This window comes from Drosophila subobscura, chromosome J, assembly GCF_008121235.1.
Source record: "Drosophila subobscura isolate 14011-0131.10 chromosome J, UCBerk_Dsub_1.0, whole genome shotgun sequence".
In the NCBI taxonomy this organism is placed as follows: Eukaryota; Metazoa; Arthropoda; class Insecta; order Diptera; family Drosophilidae; genus Drosophila; species Drosophila subobscura.
Genome location: NC_048532.1, coordinates 4,874,794 through 4,900,495, shown reverse-complemented (window position 1 = coordinate 4,900,495; position 25,702 = coordinate 4,874,794). Strand labels below are relative to the sequence as shown.

General features: G+C 43.5%; 1 protein-coding gene across 33 annotated transcripts in view; it reads left to right on the top strand.

Moving 5' to 3' along the window:
• Positions 1-25,702, top strand: part of LOC117894419 (poly(rC)-binding protein 3) — an 85,605-nt gene that overhangs the window by 16,521 nt on the left and 43,382 nt on the right. For 17 of the 33 annotated variants that reach the window (XM_034801431.1, XM_034801447.1, XM_034801455.1 and 14 more), the window contains exon 1: positions 17,544-17,902. The exons of 1 other annotated variant lie outside the window; for it this stretch is intronic. The gene's annotated coding sequence lies outside the window, so the exon portion shown is untranslated. Of the gene's footprint in view, positions 1-17,542; positions 17,903-25,702 lie in introns of those variants that run through there. 15 more of the 33 variants (XM_034801452.1, XM_034801456.1, XM_034801454.1 and 12 more) reach the window with 7 other exon arrangements.

Genomic DNA, 25,702 nt, shown 5'->3' with positions numbered 1-25,702 from the left:
CCTTCCTTCCTGCCAGCCCCGTCCGTCCGCCTGCCTCCTTGCCCTGCCTCTGGCTGTAGTTTGTCCAACTCCAAGGGGTGCGGTAGAGCCATGGATCGCCGTTGATTCGGTTGCTAATTGTGGCCCTCTTCGGCTTGGTTTAACTGCGCTAATTGAACTACTCTTGCTAGTCAGCCCAGCCTCTGCATACCCCTGAAAGGTGTTTATTGAGGCGAACATTTTGGAGATTTGCGATTGCCACACACATCTGTGTGGTGATGTGATTGCTTGGAATCGACAGCGCTTTATGCTGCGATTGATGCCAAAGGGGTTTTGCTGCTTCGCGAATGTCTTTACACATATTCACGGGATAGCGGTAAAAGGGAACAAGAAATGAAACAGGAACAAATTACATTTACGTTCGCTGCAGCTGGCACTTCAATTCTCTTTTGTGCTAGCCTTCGCCCTGGTCGCGGTCGCTCCGCTACCTGCTCGGCTAGGGCACACTCTTTGCCGATTTACCGTAATTAACGGTACCCATTCTCAGTCACTCTTAAAGTGCAGCTATGAATGTCGTTTAATTCTGATGGCCTTTTGCGTAGTGAATGTTGCATTGGCACATCCATCTATTAATATTTCGTCCATCTTGGTCCCCTGTGGACCTGTGCATCCCCTCATTTCACTTTGACACACATTTCCGCCACAAAGCGGTTGTGGGCTGTGTCTCTTCATCCGCCCCCTAATTACCTCGGGAGAGTGTCCAAAAATCTGCGGCCGCTTTGGAACCAAAGGGTGGGGACTGTGGACGGGAGCGGGGGAATTGTGGTTTGGCTTCGCGGTTGACACTGTTTAGACGGTGTAGATTCAGGGGATCCGCAACCGTGCTCACCGTTAAATGAAGCAAGTGCACACAAAGCCCAGGGGCAGGTCGGGGGCGTACAGTGGCTGTGGCACGCGGTGACACGGATATTTAAGGATTTTGTACTTAACGCCATGTTGAGCAGAGCGGAGCAGAGCACATCGCATCCAAAGGTGAAATAAGCAGCGACAAGCAGCATATTGATAAAAATAGTCATTAAAATGGGTTGTTGTTCCTGTTCCCGCGCGTGCCACGCCCCCTCCTTCCACTGGCCTGCACTGACAACCTTTGTGCTTTTATAAATACATTTTAATTTAGCTTTGTGCATTGAAACATATTTAAATTAAGGAGCAGCGGCTTGTAAAATGCGCCCCCCCACACACGACCGTGCACCCACATGAGCAGAACAGAGCAGGGCAGGGGGCAGGAGCAGGAGCAGATGCAGAGTTTTTCCTCCGTTGCTGGCTGGCTTTTACCATTTTCCAATAGGGGTTTTGTCATTGTCCAATGGGCAACGCCTCCGAACAGCACTGGACTGGACTTATTTGCGCTGCCAAGCGTGCTCAATTGCGAGAGGCCCCCCGATTGTCCTCCGGTCCAGGGTCCGGACTCTGCCGGACTCCGTTAGTTGTCCAGCCGCCCGCCTGTCATCCGTTCGATAAAATTAAAACGTCTGCTCATGTGGACGGATGCCGCCCGGACCAAAGTTTGCTCCTTTGTTTATCGACTTGGTTATGTCCTGCCACACCACGTCCTTCGCTCCACTTCCTTTTCAGCTCACTTGGGTTGCTCATTCGCTTGGGGTACGTTACAGTTCTGAAACGGCAGTGGATGACCTCATGCACATATGCTGGAAGGAGTTCTTAGGCATTGTCATAGGGGTACAGTTTCTATCTCGGAATGGGACTCAAAATGATCTAAAAGATCTTCCATGGGAACCCAAAGGGACGCTCGTTCTTCTTCCATTTTATTCACTTTCAATAGATTGCCAATTTCTAGCCAATAAAGTTAATATAAATCTCTAAAAGGTCACTCTTTATTCGACTATTTTTTCTCTCTCCCTCTCTGTGGTTACAAGTTTCCTTGTTCCCTTTGTAATTTGCATCAGCATCGAGAATGGGATGGAATGGGATGTGCCCAGGAGCTGATGAATTTACATGCCATTTTTTATGGCAACAATTTTGCCAACTCTTCACTTCACTTATTTATCGATAATTGGAAACTGCGGCAACCCTGTCACCCCGCCAGCCAACAATAACGGTGGCTAAAAGAGACAGAGGGAGAGCGAGAGAGTCAGAGTGAGAGGATTTGCATATGGCACTCATTGACCACATTATCGGATAGCTTCTGGCCCCTGTTCCTTGTCAATGGGTGCCCTCTGCCCGTCTCTACGGCCACTCGGACGGTGGTCCGGTTTGATACTCTCTGATTCAGTGGACCCAACAATGCGAGTCTGAAAATGTCATTATTTCGCAAGCAAGGATGAAAGGAAGGAAGGAAGGAAGGAACGAGGAGACAGTTTGCAACAATTCCTCACTCGTGACAATCAACTCGTGAGGGGAGGGGAAGGGAGGGGAGGATCCCGCCCCTCAGCTGGAGCTTTGGCTGTGGCTGCTGCACTTTTCTGATAAGCGTTGATTCCACGTGCCGCCCCCGCCACTGGGGCACATTGTGTTGCATCGTCTGGCTGGCTAATGAGTTGCTAATTAGACTTGTGTGTGTCTGTCTGTGTGTGTGGGTGTGTGCTTAAAAGTGGCTTTAAATGACAGCGTGTTGCCTGATGGCCGATTCGAGTTGCAATTAGATGACGTGCGACTCTGCTCCACCCTGCAGCATCCAGCAGTTGATGAGTCATGGCCGTGTCTTGGCTCAAACCTCACAGCTGTACGCTTTAAAGGTGCTTCAGCAATTAGTTTGGAATTCAGTTTGGCACTTGAAAGCATCATCAACGTCGTCATTGGTTCTGGTTCTGGTGCTGGTTCTGATTCTGGCTACGATGACCACTCAATGCAAAGCCACTTGATTATCAGGCCAATGCTTGATTTCCCATCAAGTGCAGCACTGCTCTCCCCCTCTCCCTCTCCCTCTCCCTCTCTCGATCCGACTGTCCTTGTCTCAAGGCAACTTTCACTTAACCACAGGCTGCTGGCAGGTCCAAAACTAAGCCAAGTGAAAGCCCTACCTACCCATCAGCCCTAAGCCCCAATGCCATTTAAAGCTTTTCATTTTTTGCTGCCGCACCCGCCCTGAAGATTTTTCTACCGCGTACGAGTGCGAGTGCGAGTATGCTGCATAATCGTATCATAATCATAATTATAATCCTTTCAAATCGTGTAATTAAAATGTGTGCATATAATGCTTTCAATTATGAATGCGGAGTGGAAAGCGAGAGAATGCGAATGGGAGTCCTAAATGGGCATTGGGATGCTATGGGATGGGGGCATAGGAAATGTTATTTACATGTCTCTCTCTCTCTCTCTCTCTCTCTCTCTCTCACTTTCTGCTGTCCCTCTGCTCTCACACTCACAGATGAAGATAAATTGAAATTTCATTAAGAAAGTTATGTTACAGGGAGAGATGGCACACGAGTTTATGAAGCATTTCCAGCAGCTCAGAGTGCTCTCTCCAGTGCTCTCTGACGGCAGGCAGCCTTCGTGTCACTTCAAAATTGAAATGTGTAATGGCTGACTTGTGTGCGAGTGTGTGTGCATGTCTGTGAGTGTATTTGTGTTTATCCGTGTCCGTGTGTGTGTGTGTAGGCGCACTTCAGCGACTTAATTGTGTCGCGTTAACGTCAAACACATGCAACAAACATGAGCAAACAAATGCCTTTCCGTGTGCATATGCCTGTATGACTGTGTTCACTCTGTGTGTGTGTGTGTCAGGACACCGTGTTGACAGATTCAACCACCCAAACAAAAAAGCCTTCGCTCCATACCCACACCCCCACCCCCGATGCCAGCATCGCCCCTAACATACAAAGCCACTCTTTTATTTTATAGAAGAAGCAGCAGGGAAAAAAACCGGTCCCATACAAACACACACTCACTCAAGCGGCAAAACATATCCGCACACATCCGCTATAACCACGCCCCCACTCCCCCACATCCACCTTTTGTTTCGGAGCACAGCATCAGCCTCCAGCCCATTGCCACCTGTCATAAATTTGCATGCGCGCAAAAGGTTGAGCCTCATAAAACATATTTTCTTTAAATGAATTTGAGTCGTTGATGAAATACCCTTTAAATGCTGTAAAAAATGCGTTTTTTCTGTTGAAATTGCAAGAGATTGGGCTATCGATAAGTTATCGCTGAAAATCGATCACTCTCGATAAGCAATTCCTGCCTTTTCCTCCATGAAATGCTGCTTCATCCGCCTGTCAAATTAAATGGCTGAGCTGGGGAAACCTCACCTGGGTAAAGGCAATGACTGGAACATTTTGGATAGGCAATACAAACGAGTATCGCATAAAAGCAGCTGTTCCCCACACAAACACACACACACCTTCACCTACACTCAGACAGAGTGAGAGTCAGAGTCAGACGAGAGGTTATGCATAATAGACATACATACATATGTACTCTTCACTCTCTAGTGTGTGTACATAAGGGTACGAGCACGAGCACGAGTACGAGAGTATGGCATGAAAGGCTGGAAAATCCATTTCCATAACCCGACTCGGAGCTTCGACGCCGATTATGACAATGCTAAAAATACCGCGAGAATATGGAAATGTTCAATCAGGCCCAGTGCACTGGCCAATCGGTAGGCCATTGTGCGATGGAAATTGAATTTTCAATTTGGACAAAAGTCGATCTGCTCTGTCTTTGGCATGTGGCATATGGGATGATGACGTGTGGTGACGATGCTGATAAGTTTTAAGCCTTCGAGTGCTAATCAAAAGCTGACTGGGCAATCAATTAAGAGTCCCAGTTCTCGTTTAATGAAGCTTTTTCTTTCCTTTTTGATGGGTCCGGCCTGTTGCTTGTCCCCCAGCTATGCAGCAGCAAGAAAGGCATCAAGAGAGAGGGAAGAGTAGAAAAAGTGAAAGGCAGCAGCAGCAGCAGCAGTTTGCAGCTCAATCCACCTTCTTCCCCGGCTTCTACTCGCACGCTGTCTCCAATGCCTGCTGCTGCGGCCAGTTGACAGTTTCATTAGTTGGTTTACATGGTCGTGCAGGGAGGGTAGGGAGGTGTTGCTGTAGATGGGGATTGTTTGCATTGTATCGTCATGTTGTGCAGGATATTGGCTGACATTCTCTCTCTGCTTGTGTATAAGGAAGGGGACGTACACACCATACAAACACATACTCCTACTCCTACTCGTCCTCGTACTCGTACTCGTACTCTTATGTCGATGTGGGTGGACGTGTACTGCTGTTGGTAATGGCGTTGGTCTGTTGTCTTGTCTTGTTGTGGCACACACCGGAAGTCGACTGATAAGTTTAGTTGACATGGAGCCCACTCTGCCCCACTCTCCCCCGCTTCCTGACAACATCACAAGTTTAACCAGATGAAAGCTTTCGCAAGTTGATATAAATCTTAACTTCTTCACAAAGCTGTCTGTCGCTCGCTTTGTGTGCGCTTGATTCAATAAACCAAACTATGGCCAAAGTTTGATGAAATATTAATAGACCCAGGCCGAGGCTTATCCTCTCACAACCCGAAAACTATTCCCACTTTTAACCCGTTGCTCTGAGTGGGCCCAAATCCCACAAACAATCATTGGAAATCGCCCAATCCCAATCCCAATCCCAGCCCAGGCCTTACACAATCGAACACGTCTAACGCACGGCAGACACAATATTTTCATTTCGTTTTTGTTCCCGAGCGTTCGCTCTGGTGACCCATAAAAAACGGCAGCCCAAAAGTGGAGTACCCTACACGCCCGAGAGGTCCGCATCCATCTGTTGACCAAGAAGGTATCCATGCAAAATTGAACAGGCTCTCTCGCTGGGCACTGGCTCCTGGCTGTCAGTTGCAGCTACCTGAAGGCGTGGACCGAACATTCCCAACACACAGCAGCCCGAGCATTGTTCTCCATCCCCTTTCTGCCTCCTCTCGTCCTCTCTCCTCGTCGTCTTTCTGCATATGCATGAGCCTTTGCTGTGGGCTTGGCTAGGCAAACACGCAAATGTAGTCTCTGTGCATGTCCAGGCCACCGCCGCCTGACCTGGCATACCACTCGCCTTCTGCTCGTCTCCTCCTCTCCCCTGTGTGCATGTGCCATGGTCATCATCGAGAGAGTTTTCCATGCGACCCGTTTGTCCCTGTGTGTGTGTGTTGTGTGGGGTGTGTGCATAGGTATGTTTGCTTGTGCCTATAAAAGTGAACGGAAGTTAATACGTTTACCGTTTGCTTTTACCCTTCAGCAGTCAGGGTGTGACGGACAATGCATCGAATAATTCCTCAGTAAATGCTTCTCACTTCGGTTTTAGACCTCTCAGATTTCCTGCTGCTGCATCATAATCTGTTATAATAGCAGATTACTTGTAAGTTTGCACTCCAATCAGTCAATCTGGCACTTTTATTGCTTTTTTGGTCTCCCCTTTATTTAAACACAATTAAGATTAAAATCGAGCCAACAATTAAAGGCAAAGGCAAACACAAAGGATAATCGATTATTGCAATAGTTTTTGTAAGAAAGTTTAAAAAGTAGGATACAAAACACCGTTCAATTTCTTCTTGATTAGTTTTACTCGGGGCCTTCTTTTCGATCTTTTGTATAACTCAGGTCCTTCCCTTTGATTTTAGTTTATTTCTAAAAAATTCTTTGCATTTGCTTTTCAAAATCATACAGGAACTCCCAAATTAATTTTAACAGAATATTATGCAGGATAAATACACTAAAAGATCAAAACATCCAGCGAAAGTTTCAACTGAAGAATCGAATAAAAGTATCCATTGGTTCCTTTGTGTTCATTTGAAGGCGAAGAACACGTTCCCTTAAGTAAATGCAAAATTTATAAGGTGCTACTCTACCGCAAAAAGCGGTTGGTTTCAGACAACTTTTCAATGAATAATACCAGATAGTTTTCTTCATTTGTGAGAGTGTTTCTGATATCTTAAAACAATCATTAATACTAAAACGTATTTGTTCCAAAATGTAACAGCTACTCCCTTGAGTAGGCAACAATCATGCGCAGAACGATCAGTAAGAGAGCATCAATCAGTCCATCAATCACATGCCACGTCTTTGCTATTGCCATCTCTGTCTAGTGCTGTGCAGGTGGCGCCACCATCTACATTGTTTCACCCTAGCGCCTGCCGCCTGCCGCTGTGTTTGTTCCTTGTCGTTGTTTTTGGGCGCCGCACACAGGACCCAGGACCCAGGACCCGAAATTGAATTGCGTTAATACGCTTATGGCATATACGATTATGGAGAATGGCGAATGGAAACGGGAGACCGGATAGGGGACACAGGGCGGGCCGGAACCGGGGGGAGGCTGTAATAAATGGCCAGAATAAAAATGCATATGAAAATCTATAATAAAAATAGGCATCAAATGGAGATTAAGTGCAGGCCAGCCAGGCACTTGGGACTGCCAGGTGGGCTGTCAGGTATGTACATATTTATGTACATACATATGTATGTATGTAGGTATGAACATGCACAATGAGAGTCCTGGATGGACTCCAAGGGATTCCTGGCTTATACAACATTTATGTGTGCACAAACATGGCCGTAATTGTTATGCTGGGTTTATGGAACTGTCCTGGGTCGATTCCCTCCCTCTTGTTTATTCCGTTTATGGAGTGCCAGAGTGGCTGGAATATACATACATAATTACTGGAAATTATAATGGCCTTAAAAGGCAGATTCCCCTCTCATATGGGAGGTCCTGACTTTTGCTTAGAACATTTCGTTCGCTGTACCATTCCTGCTGATTTTTTTGTGTGAGAGACTTTCAATTTTGCTCTGGCATTCGGCATAAGCCAAATGAATCCGACTTGTTCATTGTCGTTGTCGTCCCTGGATGAAATTGCATTATTATATACGAGTATTAGTGCTCCCCAGCCAGTCCGCCAGCACTCGGCAGCGCCATCTCTCTGCTGGCACCTGCTCCGACATCGACTACGACTTCGACTTCGACTCTGGCTTGAGCTGCCAGCTCCTTTGACATTTTCTTAATACACTAAAAGCCAACGTCATAGGTCAGAGAGGAGAGTGGAGTCGAGTCGAGCGGCACTTAGTCAACGGCAAATGCAACTGCAGCATCCGCCACTCCTGCAAGCCCACATGCACTTCCTGTCATCCTGCCATTTCTTCCTCTATATCCTGCTCGTCCTCCCTGCTTGCTATCTGCTCTATACGTAAGTATTTTTTCTTATAATATTTCCACTTTGATTCAATTTCTTAATACCTTTAAGTTAACATCCGCTTTGGCAGGGACCTTCTTTCTCCACCGAGAAGACATCCTGCGGTGCACAGAGAGAGAGAGAGAGAGAGAGAGAGAGAGAGAGAAGAGCGGAGGCTTCCTGTGAGCGAGAGAAGAGAGTTCTTTGGCATTATCCTTGCAATCAGCGTAACAGCGTAAATCACACACACACACACACAGACAGGACACTCGAGCGAGAACTATTAGAATAGTTGACACAGAGAGAGAGACAGATTCCGGAGACGTAGACTGCGGCAGGGACAGCGACAGAGACACAACTAAAAATGGCATCGGGAAATGATGCTCGCCTGGTTTGGAGCATCCTTTTGTATTATGGATGTCACTGTAACACGACAGCAAACACTGCACACGCAGGACACACAGTTCCCCTGCACCACCTCTCATACTACTCGCACTTGTCCATCATCATCATCATCACCGTAGTCCTGGCTCTGCCTTGCACTCCCTCTTGGCTGCTCAGTCCCATTCTCGTACTTGTGCTTTTGGTCCGGACACCGCGTCGTCCGCATCGTCGCCACACTGACGGATATTCCGGTGCTTGTGTCAAACGCTTGTCATTTTATTCTGTCACACCCCCACCAGACCCACACCTCCTGCTACAATCTATACTCAGACTGTACAGTGCCCCGCTCACTCTCAGGGTATAGAGTGTCGTCTCGTCCGTTCCCCTTTTATCGGCTTAAAATGCGAAAATTGCAAATAAATACGCTAAAGTTGTTCCACTCGGAGCACTTCCCTTGGCACTACTGCTCCTTGGCACTGCTGCTAAATTATTTACTTGGTTTTTATTTGACGTTAAACGTTCGGGACGATTTCAAGCTTCGATTGTCCAAGTGTGCACGGAAGTGTACACAGCGAGAAATGCAGCAAGAAAAAATTTTTGTAGGTGATTTCTTCTGCAGCAAAAAGTTGTGCCATAAAGGGTTTTTCGTGATGCCCCGGAGACAGAATGGACGTTGTCATGCCCAAGCATTATATATTGTTTTTGTTTCTTTCTTGCCAAAGACTGGGTAATTTGTTATTGGTATTATTATAATACCAAACATTCAAATGAATTTTGATCCTGGTATTTGTTCCTCATAATTCACTGTTAAACTCCTCGATGCTACTTGTTTTTCAACACTGTCTTTTTATTTGTTTCTTCATCAAAGAAAGACCTCAATTGTATCTCCTTCGTCTTCCTATTATCATCGCTTCTCTCAGTGTCCTTAGTGTGTAAGCTTTAGATACAAATAAATGCGTGCGAGATACAATTCTGATCGTTAGCTCAATGGCTCGTGCCATTTGCTATCCTGGGAATCCCCCTCAAAGACACCCACACACACATAGACACACAAATCCCCCGCCTTAACAGTAGTTGGCCATGTTCATTTCGTGTGTGCGCCGCTCCGCTCCGAGTGTTCCGAGTGCTGTCCAAATAATGGCTGGCAGCCCATCCAGCCATCCATCGTTTGAGATTGCAGATGGAAGTCTGGCTTATGTTTGAGTACGAGTAGAGCCCGGCAGGAAGTTGGTGCAGACCCGATGGAAGCTTTCCCCAATTTTTTGGGGGACTTGTTTGACTTTGTGTCGAAATTTCCAGGGTGGAAAGTTCTTTGTTTGTTATCGATAAATATTCATTTATCCATCGATTGTTGGAAAAAGCACACAGCCACCCGCTGTCCCCCCTAAAAACAAAGATCTGACATGTCCAGGAGCAACCGTCTAACACCTACGTACAACCCCTCGGAAAACGCTTTTCCGCGCGGCATGTGTCGGCGTTTGACACATTTCATTTAAAGTTTTTTCTCCTTTGTTCCTGCCCCTCCTTGCTACCCCTTGCTACCCGCGGTCCCTGCCCATTGTCCACTCAAATGTGAAAAACCTATCGAGTTTGCATTCAATTTCCTAGCTTCTTTTTTTTGTTTTGGGTCGATTTCCCAGCCACGTGCGACGCTCCATGAGAACTTTCCACTACAAAACGGTGGCTGAGACGAGAAGGGTTTAGCAAACACAGCAGGAAGCTGTCGGCAAGGGGTTAAGGCGAGATAATTAGTTACTTTGTGTCCTTGTGGTTACTGTGGATCTCGTCTCGTCTCTCGGCCTGTCCTTTCCTATCCTTTGCTCTACTCGTCTCCCATCGGCCATTTCTCCAGCTCCAGCTCCTGCTCCTGCTCCACTTCTATCTCAATTTTTGTCTGTTGAAGCGGATTTGTAGTTCTCGGCGCGTGCCTTAGTCCAGTCGAGGCCCAGAACGGAGTTGGAGGAGGGCGAAGCAGGGTTAAGAGTACAGCGGCAAAGAGGGAGGAGGTGTGGCAGCATTTGGTTTCTGTCTGTCTCGTCCTGGTATTTGTATTGGTTGAGTGTATTTGCTGATGCTCTCTACGGTCTGTAGGGTTAATTGAATTTGCTTTTGAGGTTCCTTTCCATCAGGGGATAACCAGCAGAAGGCAGGGAGGTACGGTCCAAGGGTTTGGGGGGCTGCTTTTTGCCACATATAAAACTGATTTATAAATATTCATGAACTGACCTCACAACTGATTGCCGCAAAAGGAGACACTAAAAATTCGACACAGAATTGTCTTCTCATGAAAGAGTTTTGAATACGATTGACTAAAGTGAAAGGGATTGAATGGAGGAGCCTACAAACATGCGTAGAGCAAGCCTAAGGCATGCCAAAATTCGATGAATTGTTCGGAAAATAAGTAGATTAAGTATCGGCACAGACCAGGTGCATTTCAATTGGTTCGGAATTAAGCTTCTTTATAGCCAAAGGATGATTTCTGTGATGTATTTGGCCCCATATCAAATCCATAGAATTTTCTATTGGTACTTGTAGCTATCGGCTTCCTCCCCAAAATCGAAGCCTTGCTCTCTCTTAAATTATATTTTGCTTTATTTCAATTAAAAACAACTGTATTTCAATTTGAATTTATTGTTCATTTGTTTCCAGATATTCAAAGTTAATTAAAAGACTGAGCATTTGCGACTTTCTTTCACAGTTTTCAGGGGTATTCTCTCTGTCATTTATAAATTGTATTTTTATTTTTTGCATTCAAATTTATACAAATTGATATATCAAATAAAATGCTCAAATATTTGCATTTAATTGAACTGTTAATCTGTCCGAGGCCACTGGGGCGTGAAGACAAGTCAAACAAATTTGCATAAACCATACAGCAAAATGCGAATGTTGCAAATATATTTACTCGTAGAAACTCCGATGAAAACCACAACGGATATTATCCCTCTTTAGGGGTTTCTCTCATCCTTTTTCTTGTTTTTTGTATTTTGACTTTTCTGCTTTTTGGGGTTAAAAACTTTTTAGTTGGCCTTTAACAACATTTTCAACTTGCTGCTCGCCGAAGTTTATTTTTTCGGCTGTGTGTATACAATTTTGTGGCAAATTAAATACACAAACGAAGCGTGCCAGACACACACACATGCACACACACACCGCACACTCCAGCACTCACATACATATTTTCCATGCGAATCCCGAGCGCAGCAAAGTATGCAACACAAATGGCGCTTTGCGTGTGGCACATTTAAAGCCCATCACTGAAGGAGGGAGGTGGACAAGGAGGAGGTGGGAGGAGGAATCGTTGCTTTAATGCGAGGTGCGTGTGTGGAAAATCTGGGTGGAAATTAATGGGGGGTTCGGGTGCTTAGAAGTTGCTGTGAACATGTGGTGAAACATTTTAGCGAATTATGGTCTGAGCAGTCAATCAAGGAAATGTTGAACGACCTGTAAGAAGGAGTGGAGACGGGGTTGTGATTAATGGATATTTCTAGACGAGTTATTTACATTTCCACTGATCTCTAGGATTTAAGGATACACGAAGATTCGTATTTAAATTTGAATTAAAACGGAGATTCAAAAAATCGCAGAGCAAATATGTAAATATATTTTGGTTGAGTTTGAAGCTATAATAATCCTATAATCCTATTCTTAAATTGTATCTTAAGGGATTTTTAATAATTGCAAACGTTCTTTTTCTCTTTCCTTTCCACAGACCCACAATCAATTGAAAACATTTTGCTAAGAAAGTAAGTGAAATCAATGCCTGAATATTTCCATAAATTTTAATTTGAAGCCAATGAGTGTATCCCAAAGTCTGTGCTTTCCTGCTGAATCTGAATCTGTATAATCTATTAGGGGAATTTGTCTGCTCCAGCTACCGCTTGTTCATCTTTCTCTGAATTTGCGGCGTTCTCCACTTTGACAGACACAAAAGTTTTGCCTTCAATTTAGTTAATTAACAGGCTCGCATGTAGTCACACATGTACCAGGACCTGCTCCTACTCCTGCACCCGGTCCTGATCGCATTATCATCATTCTCTGTCCCTGTCTGTGGGGACTATTTAACTGTTCTTAAGTTTCTCCCTCCCTGGAAACTTTTGTTCACGCACTATTCAACACTTTTATTTCCATTCCTTTATTTTGCGTGCGTATGCGTTGCCTTTTTGGTTGTCAGGGCCAAAAGTTGAGGTCTTTCTTGGCTTTTGGACTTCTTTTTAGTCTTATCAATACTTTGACTAAGTTCCAGCACACACAGCCGACATAAGGAAGCTGTCCCGTCCGAGCCAAGTCCTGTCCCCTGGCCAGACCTGCTCATAATATATTTTAAGAGATAGGCAAAACATTAAGCGGATTAGTTTTCCTGCTTCGTCTGGCCTCTACATTCGCATTGAGGCAAAAGCAAAAGCAAAAGCAAGGGAAAAGCAGCTTGGCAAAGACGCAGTAGACCCAAGTTCAGGTGGTTCAGAGACCATTAGTTGTGTGTCGTCCGAGGCAGGCTCCTGCGAAGGGAGCGAGAGCTGCAGCTCAAGCTAGTTATAAATTGTTGGCTATTAGTTAAATGAACTTGCCGCTTTCTTGGTCCTGCCACTGAGCACGGCTTTGGCCATTTCAGTTAGCAACCACTAAGCCACTGAAAGAGGCTCACTCGAATAGATTTACATTTAAATGCTAAGAACCCGAGAACTTAAAGCTTATGAAAGGTGAACAGCATTCCTGGAGTAGGGACACAAGGATGCGGTGTGGTAAATAATTAAAATCAAATGCAAGAACAAAAGCTGGAAAGCAAAACTATAGTTTGTGCAAAATTTAAGAATTATTTCCACTGATTATGCACTTTGCTTCCATTCACGTCCATCCATCCACTCTCCATTGGTTCTCCCACCCAGAAATAGCAATCTCCAATAATGTTTATGAATTGAAAATTTAAATTGATTATGGAATCCGATAGACAGCGCGATTTGCATAATCCCAAATGGATAATGAGTGGATTACGTAGTTGATTTAGGGACTCGCTTCCACTGGCAGCATGGGGTAGGGGTACGGGGCAGGAAAGGACTCCAAATCGATGGCAATCGATGGTTTTATTGAAAATTTTAGCCACATTTCATGACAATTAGAGTTTATTCAAAATTCAAAAGCGACCTAATTTCCCGCTTTTCAGCTGTAAGGCCCCCCCTCCCCCCACACACCTCCTACGATTTTCAGCTTTTTGGCATAGAAACGTTTTTGTATTTTGTGGGTTTGTGTCAAAGTTTTTCCACGTTAACTTTATTTGTTGTTGTATTCGGCTTTCAGTTATTTATGGAAATGCAATTATTTTTTTATCAGGCGACAGAGTGCCAGAGTGGGTCAGGGGGTCAGGGGGTCAGGGCGGTTCAGGGCTCAGTGTTCGGTGTTCGGTGTTCAGGTTTCAGGTGGGAATGAAAGGGATAACATGCACACACGCAGTCAAATGAGATTAACAATAATATAATTAAAACTCTGGGGCTTAATGCATTTCGCTTGTAACGGGATGCGGATGCTCCTGCGATGGCAGTCCTGAGCATCAGGTTCATCTTATCCAGGAGTGGCGTACATTTTTTTGTTTCTGTATTTTTTTCCACCTGAAATGAAATTTAATTAAGTTTTGCACTTATCGTTTTTACAAACACACACTCAAACACACACACACACATACACTCAGCGAACAAAGGCTGAGAGCCACACGACCCTTTCTCCCGCTCTCTCCGAATGCCACGCCCACCATTGACCAATGTCCGCCCTGCCTTTTATAGTAGTTTTTACTAAAGTATTTTTACACAGTATTTTTGCAGATTTTTGCCAGCAGTTTTTGCATGCAACAACTTTTGTACCTTTAGCCTGCTTTATATTCATTCAATTAATTGACTTTTGTGTTTGTTATTTCTGCCAACACACAGATACAAACATTTATGTACAAATAAATACGTGTACATCCTTGTATGTATTTATGTATGTATGCCTGTGGGGTTTATGGCAGAGAAAGTCTATTCTGTTCCGAGGCAAGACTTTGTACATTGTTTAGCATTTTTTGCACTATTTTAATCGGATTTATGCATTCTGCTTATGTGTGGAAAATTCCTTCCACTTGCTTCAGCTTTTCTCAGCTTCTCTCTCTCTCTCTCTCTTTCTCTGTTATATAATTTGAATAATTGTAGTTCTTTGTTTTACATTTTGTTTGTGCTTGAATAAATGCCAACTAAGTCGTAGATTTCCTCAGGTTTTGTAGACCAAAAAGCAAGTAAAATAAACTCCTTCTTGACAGAGAAAACAATTTTAATAAAATATTTCAGAGGCGAAAGCAAAGAGCACTTTTCGTGGCCATTTCAAGTCTGAATATGTCTTCTACACTCTGGTTTTTTCTACGACTTAATTTTTTAATCTCATCTGGATTTTGATTATATCCGAAAGTGTGGCGACCCATAAAACCAATTCTCTATGGAAACCTCTGTCACGGTAGCCTCTGTCTTGGTAGCCACGGAACCCTCTATAGGAGAACAAATATGTAGAGCCGAATGTGCTCATGGTTTATTTCATACCATTCCTTACCTTGATGTTCCCAACTTCTGATCTTTAATTGTACAATTTTTACTTTTAAGTAATTTCGAAATGTTTCCTTTTCATCAGCTACAGTCATAGTTCGATCGTTCACCCTCGTACTTGGAAAAATTCATGAAATTACTCTGATTATACGAATGAGGAAGATTGTGTGTAAAATTGCTTCCAAATCCTAGCTATAATTGCATTTATTTTTCTCCATTTTCACATTCTGTTGAATTTTCGTTCCCGTTTTCATTTGAGCTTTCCCCGAAAGAGCTCTTCCCTTCGACCTGCCATTTCCTCGCCCTTCTACCCCATCACTATTATTTGTTCATATTTGATTTGTTCCAAGGAAAACCTTTTGCTTTCGGTGTTTGCTGCAATTTTCAACTAATTTGCCCCCGAATGACCTTCAGAGTGTCGGATGACGAGACGGGAGACGGGGAAAAGTGCAACTGCAGTTGGATTCTAATTGGAAATTAGTTTTTATACTTTTATTTGGTTTTTCTGTTGGTTCTATTTTAATGAACTGCAAATATTTGCGTGTAATCCTTACGTTGTTGCTGTTTTTCCTGCTATTTGTCGTAATATTAATTACATAATTTAATTTGAAGCCAATTTACCGTTATGTTTTAATCCCACTCATTAATTTGAATTGCACGCGTACGTGGGCTGCGGGACGGAGAGAGAGAGAGAGAGAGGGACGAGTACGTGCGCGTAATGCAATTCCCGTTAACCTTTAAAGCCCTTGCAATGCGAATACAAAGAAATATCGTGGGCTGCTGTAGCTTTTCCTGGGAATAGCACTACACTCCCCAGAGAGGAATAACAATACTCCATAAATTATCAGGAAATTGTTTCATAATTGAGAAAAACACGGAGAACATGAGTTGGACAGATCTGAAAGATTATTCAATAATCGTCAAAACTGAATGAAAGATGTCCACAGATTTATTAACAGCGAACAATTTGGGAGAAATATTTAAGTCGAATATTTAAACAGGAATTAGTTAATCCAAATCTTAAGGTCTACTTAAAGATCGGATAAATTTGTAGTCATAAAATTTGGAACGACTCGACTCAGATATGTTAGGGTGCACTCAAATATCCTGGCTAGACAGCAGAAATGTTGTGTGCAAAAGAACTCAGAATCAAACTACAAAATCCTATCTCACTCAAAACGCAAAACAGGAGGAACACTCACACTCCGATGTTATTGCTCTTTGCTCAATAAGACAACCATGCGCATGTGGCGGTGCAAGCGAGACAACCATAGTCTGCCCCTCCAAAAGAGCAGCACCGCACTCAGAGTTTTCCAATAGCTAGATTTTGTGAGTGAAAAATCGCACTCAAGCGAGTGAGCACTGTTAAATACCTAACATGAGGCGACTTTCTTTACTCTCTCGGCCGCTCTCTTTTAGGTTCCCAGCAACACAGCTGCACTTAGTCCATCCTAATATGTAAATACAGATATACAATTACATATTTACATTTACATTTCTTTCCCATATTTCCCCCACGTTTTACCGTTGGCAACATAAACTTGTATCGTCCAGCAACATAAAGCGAGAAGTGCGGCACAGTTCCCCAACATGGGAGAGGAATGAGCAGCATTCCGCTACCTTTACGGACAAGGATATTAAAGAATTGAGGCAATGTTTCATACCTCAGGCTATCTATACTAAAACTATTCAGTCTCTGTTGTAGCGCTATCTCAACGAAACATTTTAGATACCGAGAATGTAACCAGATCGAGATATAGAATATTAACATGAATAGACAAGAACATGTCAAGCCATTATTCATTTTTCAAAGCAGCTGGGATAACGGACTAATATCATTAAATAATGGAAATAGGGAAAACAAATGCCGGATGTTTGACAAGCCACAAGTGATCAAAGCACGTAACATTTCATTCCCACTTAAGTTTTATGCATGTTTTTTGTCAGACTTTTTTCGTTTGTAAGCAATGCATAAAAAGCAGACCCGAAAAGTAGCCAATCTTGTAAAAAATGCATTCATCAATTGACTTTGTTAAAGTTTTAGGGGCTGATGGCCTTTGTTTGCTGGTAATATTATAAATAATATTTTTGTGCTCATACATGTAACGCAAAAATGAGCTGCAGTGTATATTTCTGAGAGCCGATAATTCAGCAAATCGTGAACCCCAATTGTGCTCAAACGGTACTTGAATTTTAAAAATCCAATTGTCACCCAAAATAAGAGAGCAAGAGAGACAAATGTAGGGACCTAAAATACCGACTCGTTTTTGCGTTGCAGGTATGAGCACTTGCATTTGAGACAATTTGACTCGTTTTAACAGGCCTTGGCAAGGTAAGCACACCATGCAAAATACGACGAGCTTTTTTTTAAGCCCTCACGCTTCCCTCACCTGGCGAAAGCTCTCGAATGTGCTTTTGTAAACCATCATCAGGGAATCATTTGAATTTTGAATACACTCACAAATTGAAAAAACTTTTTGAATTGAACGGTTGCTGCGCCTCCGGTTCGTTTCGTGTCCAGCGTGAAGGAAAGCATATTTGTAAAATCTAAAGAGCCAAGTGAAAAGTGAGCAAGTTTCGTAATAGCAATTAAAAGTAATATCCGAGTAAGAAACGGCAAATGCAAATTTAAAGTGTGCGAACGAGCAGGAAAGCCAAAGCAAGCGAGAAAGAGTGTGCAAAGGAGAGGCGGCAAATCACTCACACACACAAACACACTAGTTCACACAAAGAGTTCAAAGAGAGCCACAAACAAAACGAAATTGTTACTAAAAAACGTAGCGTTCTCCAAGCAGCGGCAAAAAAACAACACAAAAGAAAACGTGAGCTCAAACTTTGATTACTTTTCCTTTAATCACTTTGCCGCGTGCGTTTTTCTTCAAACGGTTACTGTGTGTGTGCCTTTTGTGTTTGATTAACAACAAATTAAGCAGCGTTCTTTAGTCTCAGCTCGCCCTTCCTCCCTCGCTCTGTCTCTTTCTTCGTCTCTTCTCTTATTCCTTGCATTCTTACCCAAACCGGCAAAAGCCGTCGCGTGTTGCTGTCGTCTGTCTGCCTGCCTGAGTGTGTGTGTTTCTTAATGTAAGTGTATGTGTGTGTATACAGTTTTTTTACATTTTGTGCAAAAAGAAATAAAGGAAGCAGCAGCAGCAGAGCACAGCATCCACAAGATCCAACACCATCCACAAGGGCGGCCGCCTCCAAACCCCACGCCGCTCCAAATTGATTTTTGTATGCTGGCGGCAGCTCTGTCGTTATTTTTTTCTTTTATTTTCTTACTTGCCTTCTCACGTTTTTTGCCTGTTGTTATTGTTAATTCCTTTTGTGCCTTGCATTTGGGTTCTGTGCGAGAGAGCGAGAATACAATGAAAGGGCACAGTGAAAAGATGCGATGGTCGGATACCGTGTGAATCATTAGCCGTGTTAAAATCTAAATTACTGATAACCATTTGTTGTTAACTGCCTGGTGTACTACTCTTATCAGACATACGATTTGGTATTTTTCTGAATGGGAACATAAACCTAGATAGTAATCTTAAGTAGTGCCAAAATGCTCTGTGTATACCCTACCAAACCGCGTCTCGTTTTACGCGCGTCTTTGCGGCCGCTACTCTCTCTCTTTCTCTCTCTCTTGCTCTATAGAATTGAGCGCAAGTCGCTCTTTATGCTCAATTGTTCAATTGCGCTGCGGCCAGACAAACTGGCTCTGAATGCATGAGTGTGTGTGTTTGTGTGTGGCGTCGTTTAGTGTTGTAAAGCGACGCCCAGTTGGATTTATAATTTCTAATTGGCGTGGCGCGCGATTTTCCTTTTCCTCTTCCCATGCTCTTGATCCCCTTTTTTGTTGTTTGCATTCCCGAATCAATTTTTGGCAAGCACATTTTTTCATTTGGGTCCTAAGAAAGGGCGTTGACAAGGGTGTGGAAAGGGCTCTTGGGTGCTCCTTTTAAAAGCGTTCGTACATATATGTACAAACGGTTCTTATCGAAGTCTGGCAAGGCAGATTCAGCTTTCATCCCAGTAAGAAATTCAATTGTGATTACTTTTCAAGGCGCAAAAACCGACGTCTCTGCCGCTGGCTCTGTCGCTGCTTCGTTGCACTTGAGCAGCAGCGGCGCTGGAAGACGACAGATTTTAATTTTTCGCTCTCTTTGTGGGACACGTCCCACGTCCGCGATTGCCGCTCTCTCGTTCGCTTTGTTATTGTTACGGCATATCATTCATGGTTGGCCAGAGAACGTGTGGGAGGAGGATGGAAGTGCAGTTAGTTTCATTCACGTATTTATTGTTCATCAGGTACTGGAAAGCCAATTAGAATCCATTACACAACTGTGAACTCCATCCAAATAGTATTTCCTCGTTTTGAGCTGCTATTTGTAAGAAACTCATCTAACTTTTGCGGTTACTTTCTGTAAATGATATCCGACTGATTTATCGCTCAAACTCTCCGAGTGTTCTTCTCTTCCTCCTCACTTAGAATGATCTTTATTCTGTGAATGAAACCTCTCTAGTGGTCTCGCTCAATCTCGGCTCGCTCTTCTCTGTCAGCCCCCTTTTCTCATTTCATGTTTGGGCTTTGGCTGTGCCTTTGCTTTATGTTGCATTTCCTTTCCATGTACATTTTTCGCACTCTGCCTATTTTGTTCATGTGCTTTGTCGCCAGCGACGTCGCCGTTGCCGTCTCTTCAGCCCGTCAACGTCATCAACGGTTTGCCCTGCCTCCTGCTTTGTTGTTGTTGTTGTTGCTGTTGCTGCTTTTGTGCTTTCTGTGTGCATTTTCTTTGCTATTTCTCATTTACTTTGCTCTGTCGCTTCGCTCATTCCTCTGCCTATGCCCCACCGCTTCGTTTCGTTCGTTCCGTTCGTTCTGCTGCGTTGGATTTCAACCTGTCATGAGAGAGAGAGGTGGGTGGGTGCCAAAGGGGGTGTCTATCTGTGTGTGTGTGTGTTGTTTGTATGTGAAGATTGAGGTCTGTACTTTGTTGCACTTTCTTGCCTCTGTCTGCCTCTGACTCTGCCTTTGGTTGCATTTTCTAACTGGTTGGACTAGGATTCCAGCGTCGCTAAGTCGTCGTCGCCAGCGTCAGCGTCGTCTGTAGGCCGTTGACTGCATTGAGTGGCGTCGTCGTCGTCTGTCCCGCTCTCCTCTTATCGTTGACCCTGCGCGCCACTTATTGCAATTCTCTTCTTCACCACCATCTTCTGCTTCTGCCACGCCGCCACTGCTGCTGGTGCTGTTGTTGTTGTTGCCGGTGGTGCAGTCCATGCACTGCATTTCTTTTGCTTCGAAGCCCCACCAGAGCCAAAAGCACTCAACCCGTTTTGGCAAGAGAAAGGGGGAGACAGTACAGTGCACACACGCTTAGCAGTGATTGGAATTATGGAGGCCTGAGAGAGAGAGGATATAGCAGAGAGGACTAGCAGCACCAACAGTTCTTTACTTGAGATACTTTTTCTGAGGTAATAGTAAATCACACAGAAAGTAGCAGCCATCCTACCAAAAGGGTGTTCAAGTCTCTGTTTCGCTTGGTTAGACTTCTGTTCAGGTCTCTACTGTAGTTGCAGAAGTGGTCATAGGCTTTTCTGTAGAGCTTTTGGCTATGGTTCTGCTGGCTTTTGGCTTCTGGTGGTACTGGTACTGGTACTGCTGCTGACTGCCTTGCCACTTAACCGCTTTTCCGTCTTTTGTCATTTCACACTCTCCTTGCGGGCAGAAGGGGGTATATGTTGGAGCATAGGGGCATTGGGGTGGAGGCAACCACCTGACCTGCCAACCAATTGGCGTATGCCACCAAATGTCATTTAACCCACACCTCACCACCCAACAGGGCTCGGGTGGGTCTGGCTGGCTACTGTGTTCTGGCTGAAATATTGTATGCAAGGGAAATGTAATCATTATTGATTTTGTTTGGGGCCTCTGGCTGGAACTCGGGCGAGTGAGAAATGGATCCCCGAGCCGAGTCTCTGGTCTGTGGGCCTATTCTGGCGAGGTCTGTGTGCTGGGCAAACCCTCTCGCACACATTAGTATGTTAGATTATCCAAGGCTTTTCCTTCTGCTGAGGCTGCTTAAATATGCAAAAGCGCTGGCGAATCCTTGTGGGAGAAACCAGCAGGCAGGCAGGAGTCAGCAGGCAGAACCTTTTAGGGGGTCGGGCGATTGTTGCAAGGAGGCACACACACACACATTAGAAATTTAACAGGTTAATGTCCAAAGTCGTAAACGAGACCATTTATTTATGGCCACATTCTGTGTCGTCTCCCAGTGCCTGCCTGGCTGGTTCTCCTAATTTTCATAAAATATATGGAGACCCCTTGCCTCCCCGTCACACACTCCCACTCCTTGCGCTCCCGTTGAGTGGTGTGTGTGCGTGTCCTGAACATAAAAATCTCTGAGACCTTGAAGGGCTTTGATAATGACTGCGCGTTCTTTCTCTCTCTCTGTCGCGCTCTCCGCCACCTTTGCCACCCCCTTTTGGCTGTGGCAGCATAAGCTTTATGTTGTCGAGCTACGTTTTTTGGGGGTTGGAGATACTCTTTCGTGTATTCTTTTGCGACTCCTCGTTGCTTTTTTCCCCAGTTTCGGGCCAGCTGTCGGATTTGTCAAAGGAGTGAAGGACTCCTCGGTCGACTCTTGGGGCAGCTCTTGTGTGTGGCAGGAAGTTACTTTTGACTGGGAAGCGACGGCAGGGGACGTGAAGAAGAATGGCGTGTGGTTGAGAGTAAAACGTATCTGGATTGACGGTGAATACATGTGTCTGTGAGGTTGAAGTATGAAGGTTGAAATGGAAAAAAGAGAGCTACATACACATGTATCTTCCGTGGGTAAAAGGGTATTTAATGCACGGAAGGAGTATCTGTAAGAGACATTTTAAAAAGACTGATGTATATTTAAATGAACGCTGAATAATTATCTTTTGAGGCTGATGAGAATGTATCTTTTATCTTTTGTATGTTAAATTAATGAACTGATGGTGAACTTTGCTCAATCACTGCTCAAAGGTGTCCCAGAACTCACGTGAATGCCTTCTGCAATAGATATAAAAATATCTTTTACTCTTTAGAACTGTTTACAGTTGATAGCTGGAAACCGTATCCAAATGCAGATACTTTTGCACCGTAAAATCTGTATCTGTCATCTGTCACTTGAACCAAGGAAGTATTTATCAATTCAAAAACTGATTCAAGTATCTAGTCAATCCGCAATCCGCAATCCACAAAATATGCGCAATCTGAACGCGTTGGATCGTTCAACCAGTTTGATTTGCATCTCAAATTGTATCTGCAATGTGTGGGTAACCAGTTCTACTATGCGACCGAAAAAAACATGTGAAATTTCATCAATTCCGACAGATAGCCGCAAATACATACAAATGTACATACATATATTCTCAAAGGAAAAGTCTGATGCCTCCGACTTGGTTGAATGCATCCATGGAATGTGCGGACATCATTTGTTGCTAATCAAAAACGCATCTGCAAAATGCATCTATCCATCCAGCAGCATCTATCCAGCTGCAGAGATACATACTTGCAGACAATCCATCCAGTGGCATGACCATTTCTAGGAATTTTGTAGGCTGTTGTTGCTTTTTTGCTAATTACCACACAGCAACAACAAAACCTCGATGGATGTGCAACCCAACAGCGCGTCGAGGCAACCGCAAAAAGGCATCGAAGCCAACTGCCATCATTGATTTTTCCATAGAGAGAAAAGAGGCAAAGCGGCTATGACCATTTCGGTGGATCGTTGTGGGAGCCTTATTTGGCCCGAAAACACACAGACTCCGGTCGCAGCAAAATGCCCAAGAGTTTTTCCTGCGCAAGAGATATTTCAAATTTGTCGCTAGTTGCATTGCTCAGATACAGATACACAAAATTCAGAGATACTTGGATACTTATTTTCGCTGCATTAAGGCAAGAGAGAGATACGCGGCCGCCGTCTCATTCGAAATGTCAACGTATCAATCGCGTTCGCACTTTTGCTGCTGCTGTTGCTGCTCCAAAAATACACGATGTATCTCACAGATACATCGATATGGAAGCAGAACTTTTGGCACGTCAGCAAATTAAACAAATTCTAAACGGGTCGAAATCAACGCCCGACCTGTTTATGCAAATCGCACACCGACTGCCGAACGATCGTCGAGTGGAGGGAATATCTCATGTTCGCCCGAGATTCCCCCCGATCAAAATAGTATACAAAAGCGGCAACAAAATATACTCAATCGTAGCAACAATTTTATTAAGTTAAACTGCCCCTGCAACGAATGTGTGGGCTGGCAGCTTGCTGCTTGCCGCCGCTGTTCTCGACGGAGCAAATGAGCAGCGTTGAGGTGGAACGAGCTGCCCGCGGGGCAGGGCAGATGAGAACATTTCAATTGCTGGGCGTTGGGTATTATTATAAAGGCAATCTGATGATTAATCGTTCATTATAGCGTAATGGAAATAGATCACTGGTGATTGTTCAGGATTAACTTGAGCTGGCATTTAGTTGTTTTTTTCGAATGAAATAAGATAACTCACTATTATTATTGATGGGATATGCTGCACTTCTTACTTCATTTATTTTAATTTTTAAATTGACATTTTAGAGTTTATTCACAGGAATTATCAGATTATTTATTTGAATTATTCCAATGGAAGAATAATTTTGTTCAGCATTTGAGGCACATTTTGTATAATTAGTTGAATGAAGGTGTACAAAATTATCTTTGAAAAGTTTTAAATTAAGAGTTTTTGCTAGAGATTCTTTAATAATTATTTTTTTGTTGACAAAGACAGAACTTTTCACTGGCGAAATGTATTTTAAAAGTCAATCGGCTCAAGGGAACTTCTACTGCGACCTTCTTACTTTGTCTTCTGAAAAAATGAATCTTAAGTCTTGATAATTATTTTATATTCTCTCTGAAGGCGCAACCAGATTTTTTTTATTGAAAACATGTGGGAAAACGATTTTTACCGAAATTTAAACGGCAGCTTACGTTGAAAAGATAAACACAAATTTGGGGCAGAATCTTGACACGGAATATATTCATGGAATTTTGATTGATTAAATATTAAAAGAAATTGTTAGCTGTTCAAAGGCAGGATTTTGATTAAATTTTGCGCGGAATATTTTTCGATTATATTTACCTTCAAGTATTTTTTTAATCTCTTTACATTCCCTCTTAGATTTATCCTTCTATTTCCACTTCCATGTCCACTCCTTTTATCCCTCCATTTCTCATCGTTTTATCGTCGTCTTTTCCCTCCATTTCTCCCTCGCATCACACTTTTATTTTCGCGTCACTTTTTTGATGGCATTCTTAACCTTTTCGCGCGAACTTGTTGTTGCTGCAATTATTTTCCGATGATGTTTCCATTGTTTTAATGTAAACACTTTTTGCCGGCCCTTCCCTACCGTTCAGTCCATTCCATTAATTATCTAAACACGGGTCTGACGCATCACCCAAAGAGAGGGAAAGAAAGAAAGAGAGACATGGCGTTTTACTCTCTGCAGCTTTATTTTTTATTTGATAAACAATTATGATGTGGATGTGCCGCGCTGCTCTCCGCTCTCTAAAAACGCCTTCTGTTTGCCGTTTATTTCGTTTTAAATGTTTTTCTTTTTCGCTTTTGATGAAGTAAACTAAAATTTGTGTTTGTTGCTTTTGCTTTTCATTTTGTTTATTTGTCGGCATTTTCATTCATAGACAAAGTTGGTCGGACGGTTGGACGGAACAGTTTTAGATGATAAATCTTTTTATGCGAGGGGCAGCACGCGCTTTTTATAAACAGTCACAGATACAGATGTCTATCTGCTGCTGCTGCGTAACTGTAACTGTATCTGTGTGCGTATCTGTGTGTTCTGTGGCATTATCATTAGCTTTGTGGATTGGGGGGTACCCCCTCTCGCTTTATCTCTAGCGCGCTCATGCGTCGGTCCGTCTCCAAAAGTTCATTAACTTTCCGAGATTTTTGCGCGGGGGCAACAATTTGTCAAAAATTCTGTCAGACATGCGATTTTTTAATTATTATTTTATATACAACATTATGTACAATCATATTTTATTGTTTCTCTCTGTGACCCACATGGTGGTGGGGCATTGAGCATGATTTTGATTTCTTCTTTATAATTATATACCCTCTCTAATGATTTGATTTTAAGTTTCAAAAGGCATAGAAGAAAGCGGGTATTTCGACTATTAACAAGAGGGGATATTAACGGGGGTCATGGTTAGAAGTATCAAAAGTTAAGGAATTTTATTCTGAAGGAACAAAATCGACTAATTTTGTCTCAAGCTTTCGGCAATGCAAAGATCTCTTGTCTCACCTTTAAGGCTCATTCTAGTTTGAGTTGTGCCTAAGATAAACCCATGAAACTTTACAGTTTGTGCTTTAAAATCTTTCTAAAGCATTTGATTGTCTGGAAGAAGTGTACTTCTTTCTGCGGTCTTCCCATTTGATAGCTGTTTTCATTCGTGTTTTCTATTTATGTTTGACATGCGAGACGCGCACTGAAGAGCAGAGAGCAGAGCAGAGCTACTCAATAAAAGTTTGCTCAAGCAATTAAGGCAGAGACGAAGTTGTGTCCGGTTTATATTTTTTCGTATTTTTGGAGTTGTCTGCTGCTGCTGCCCCA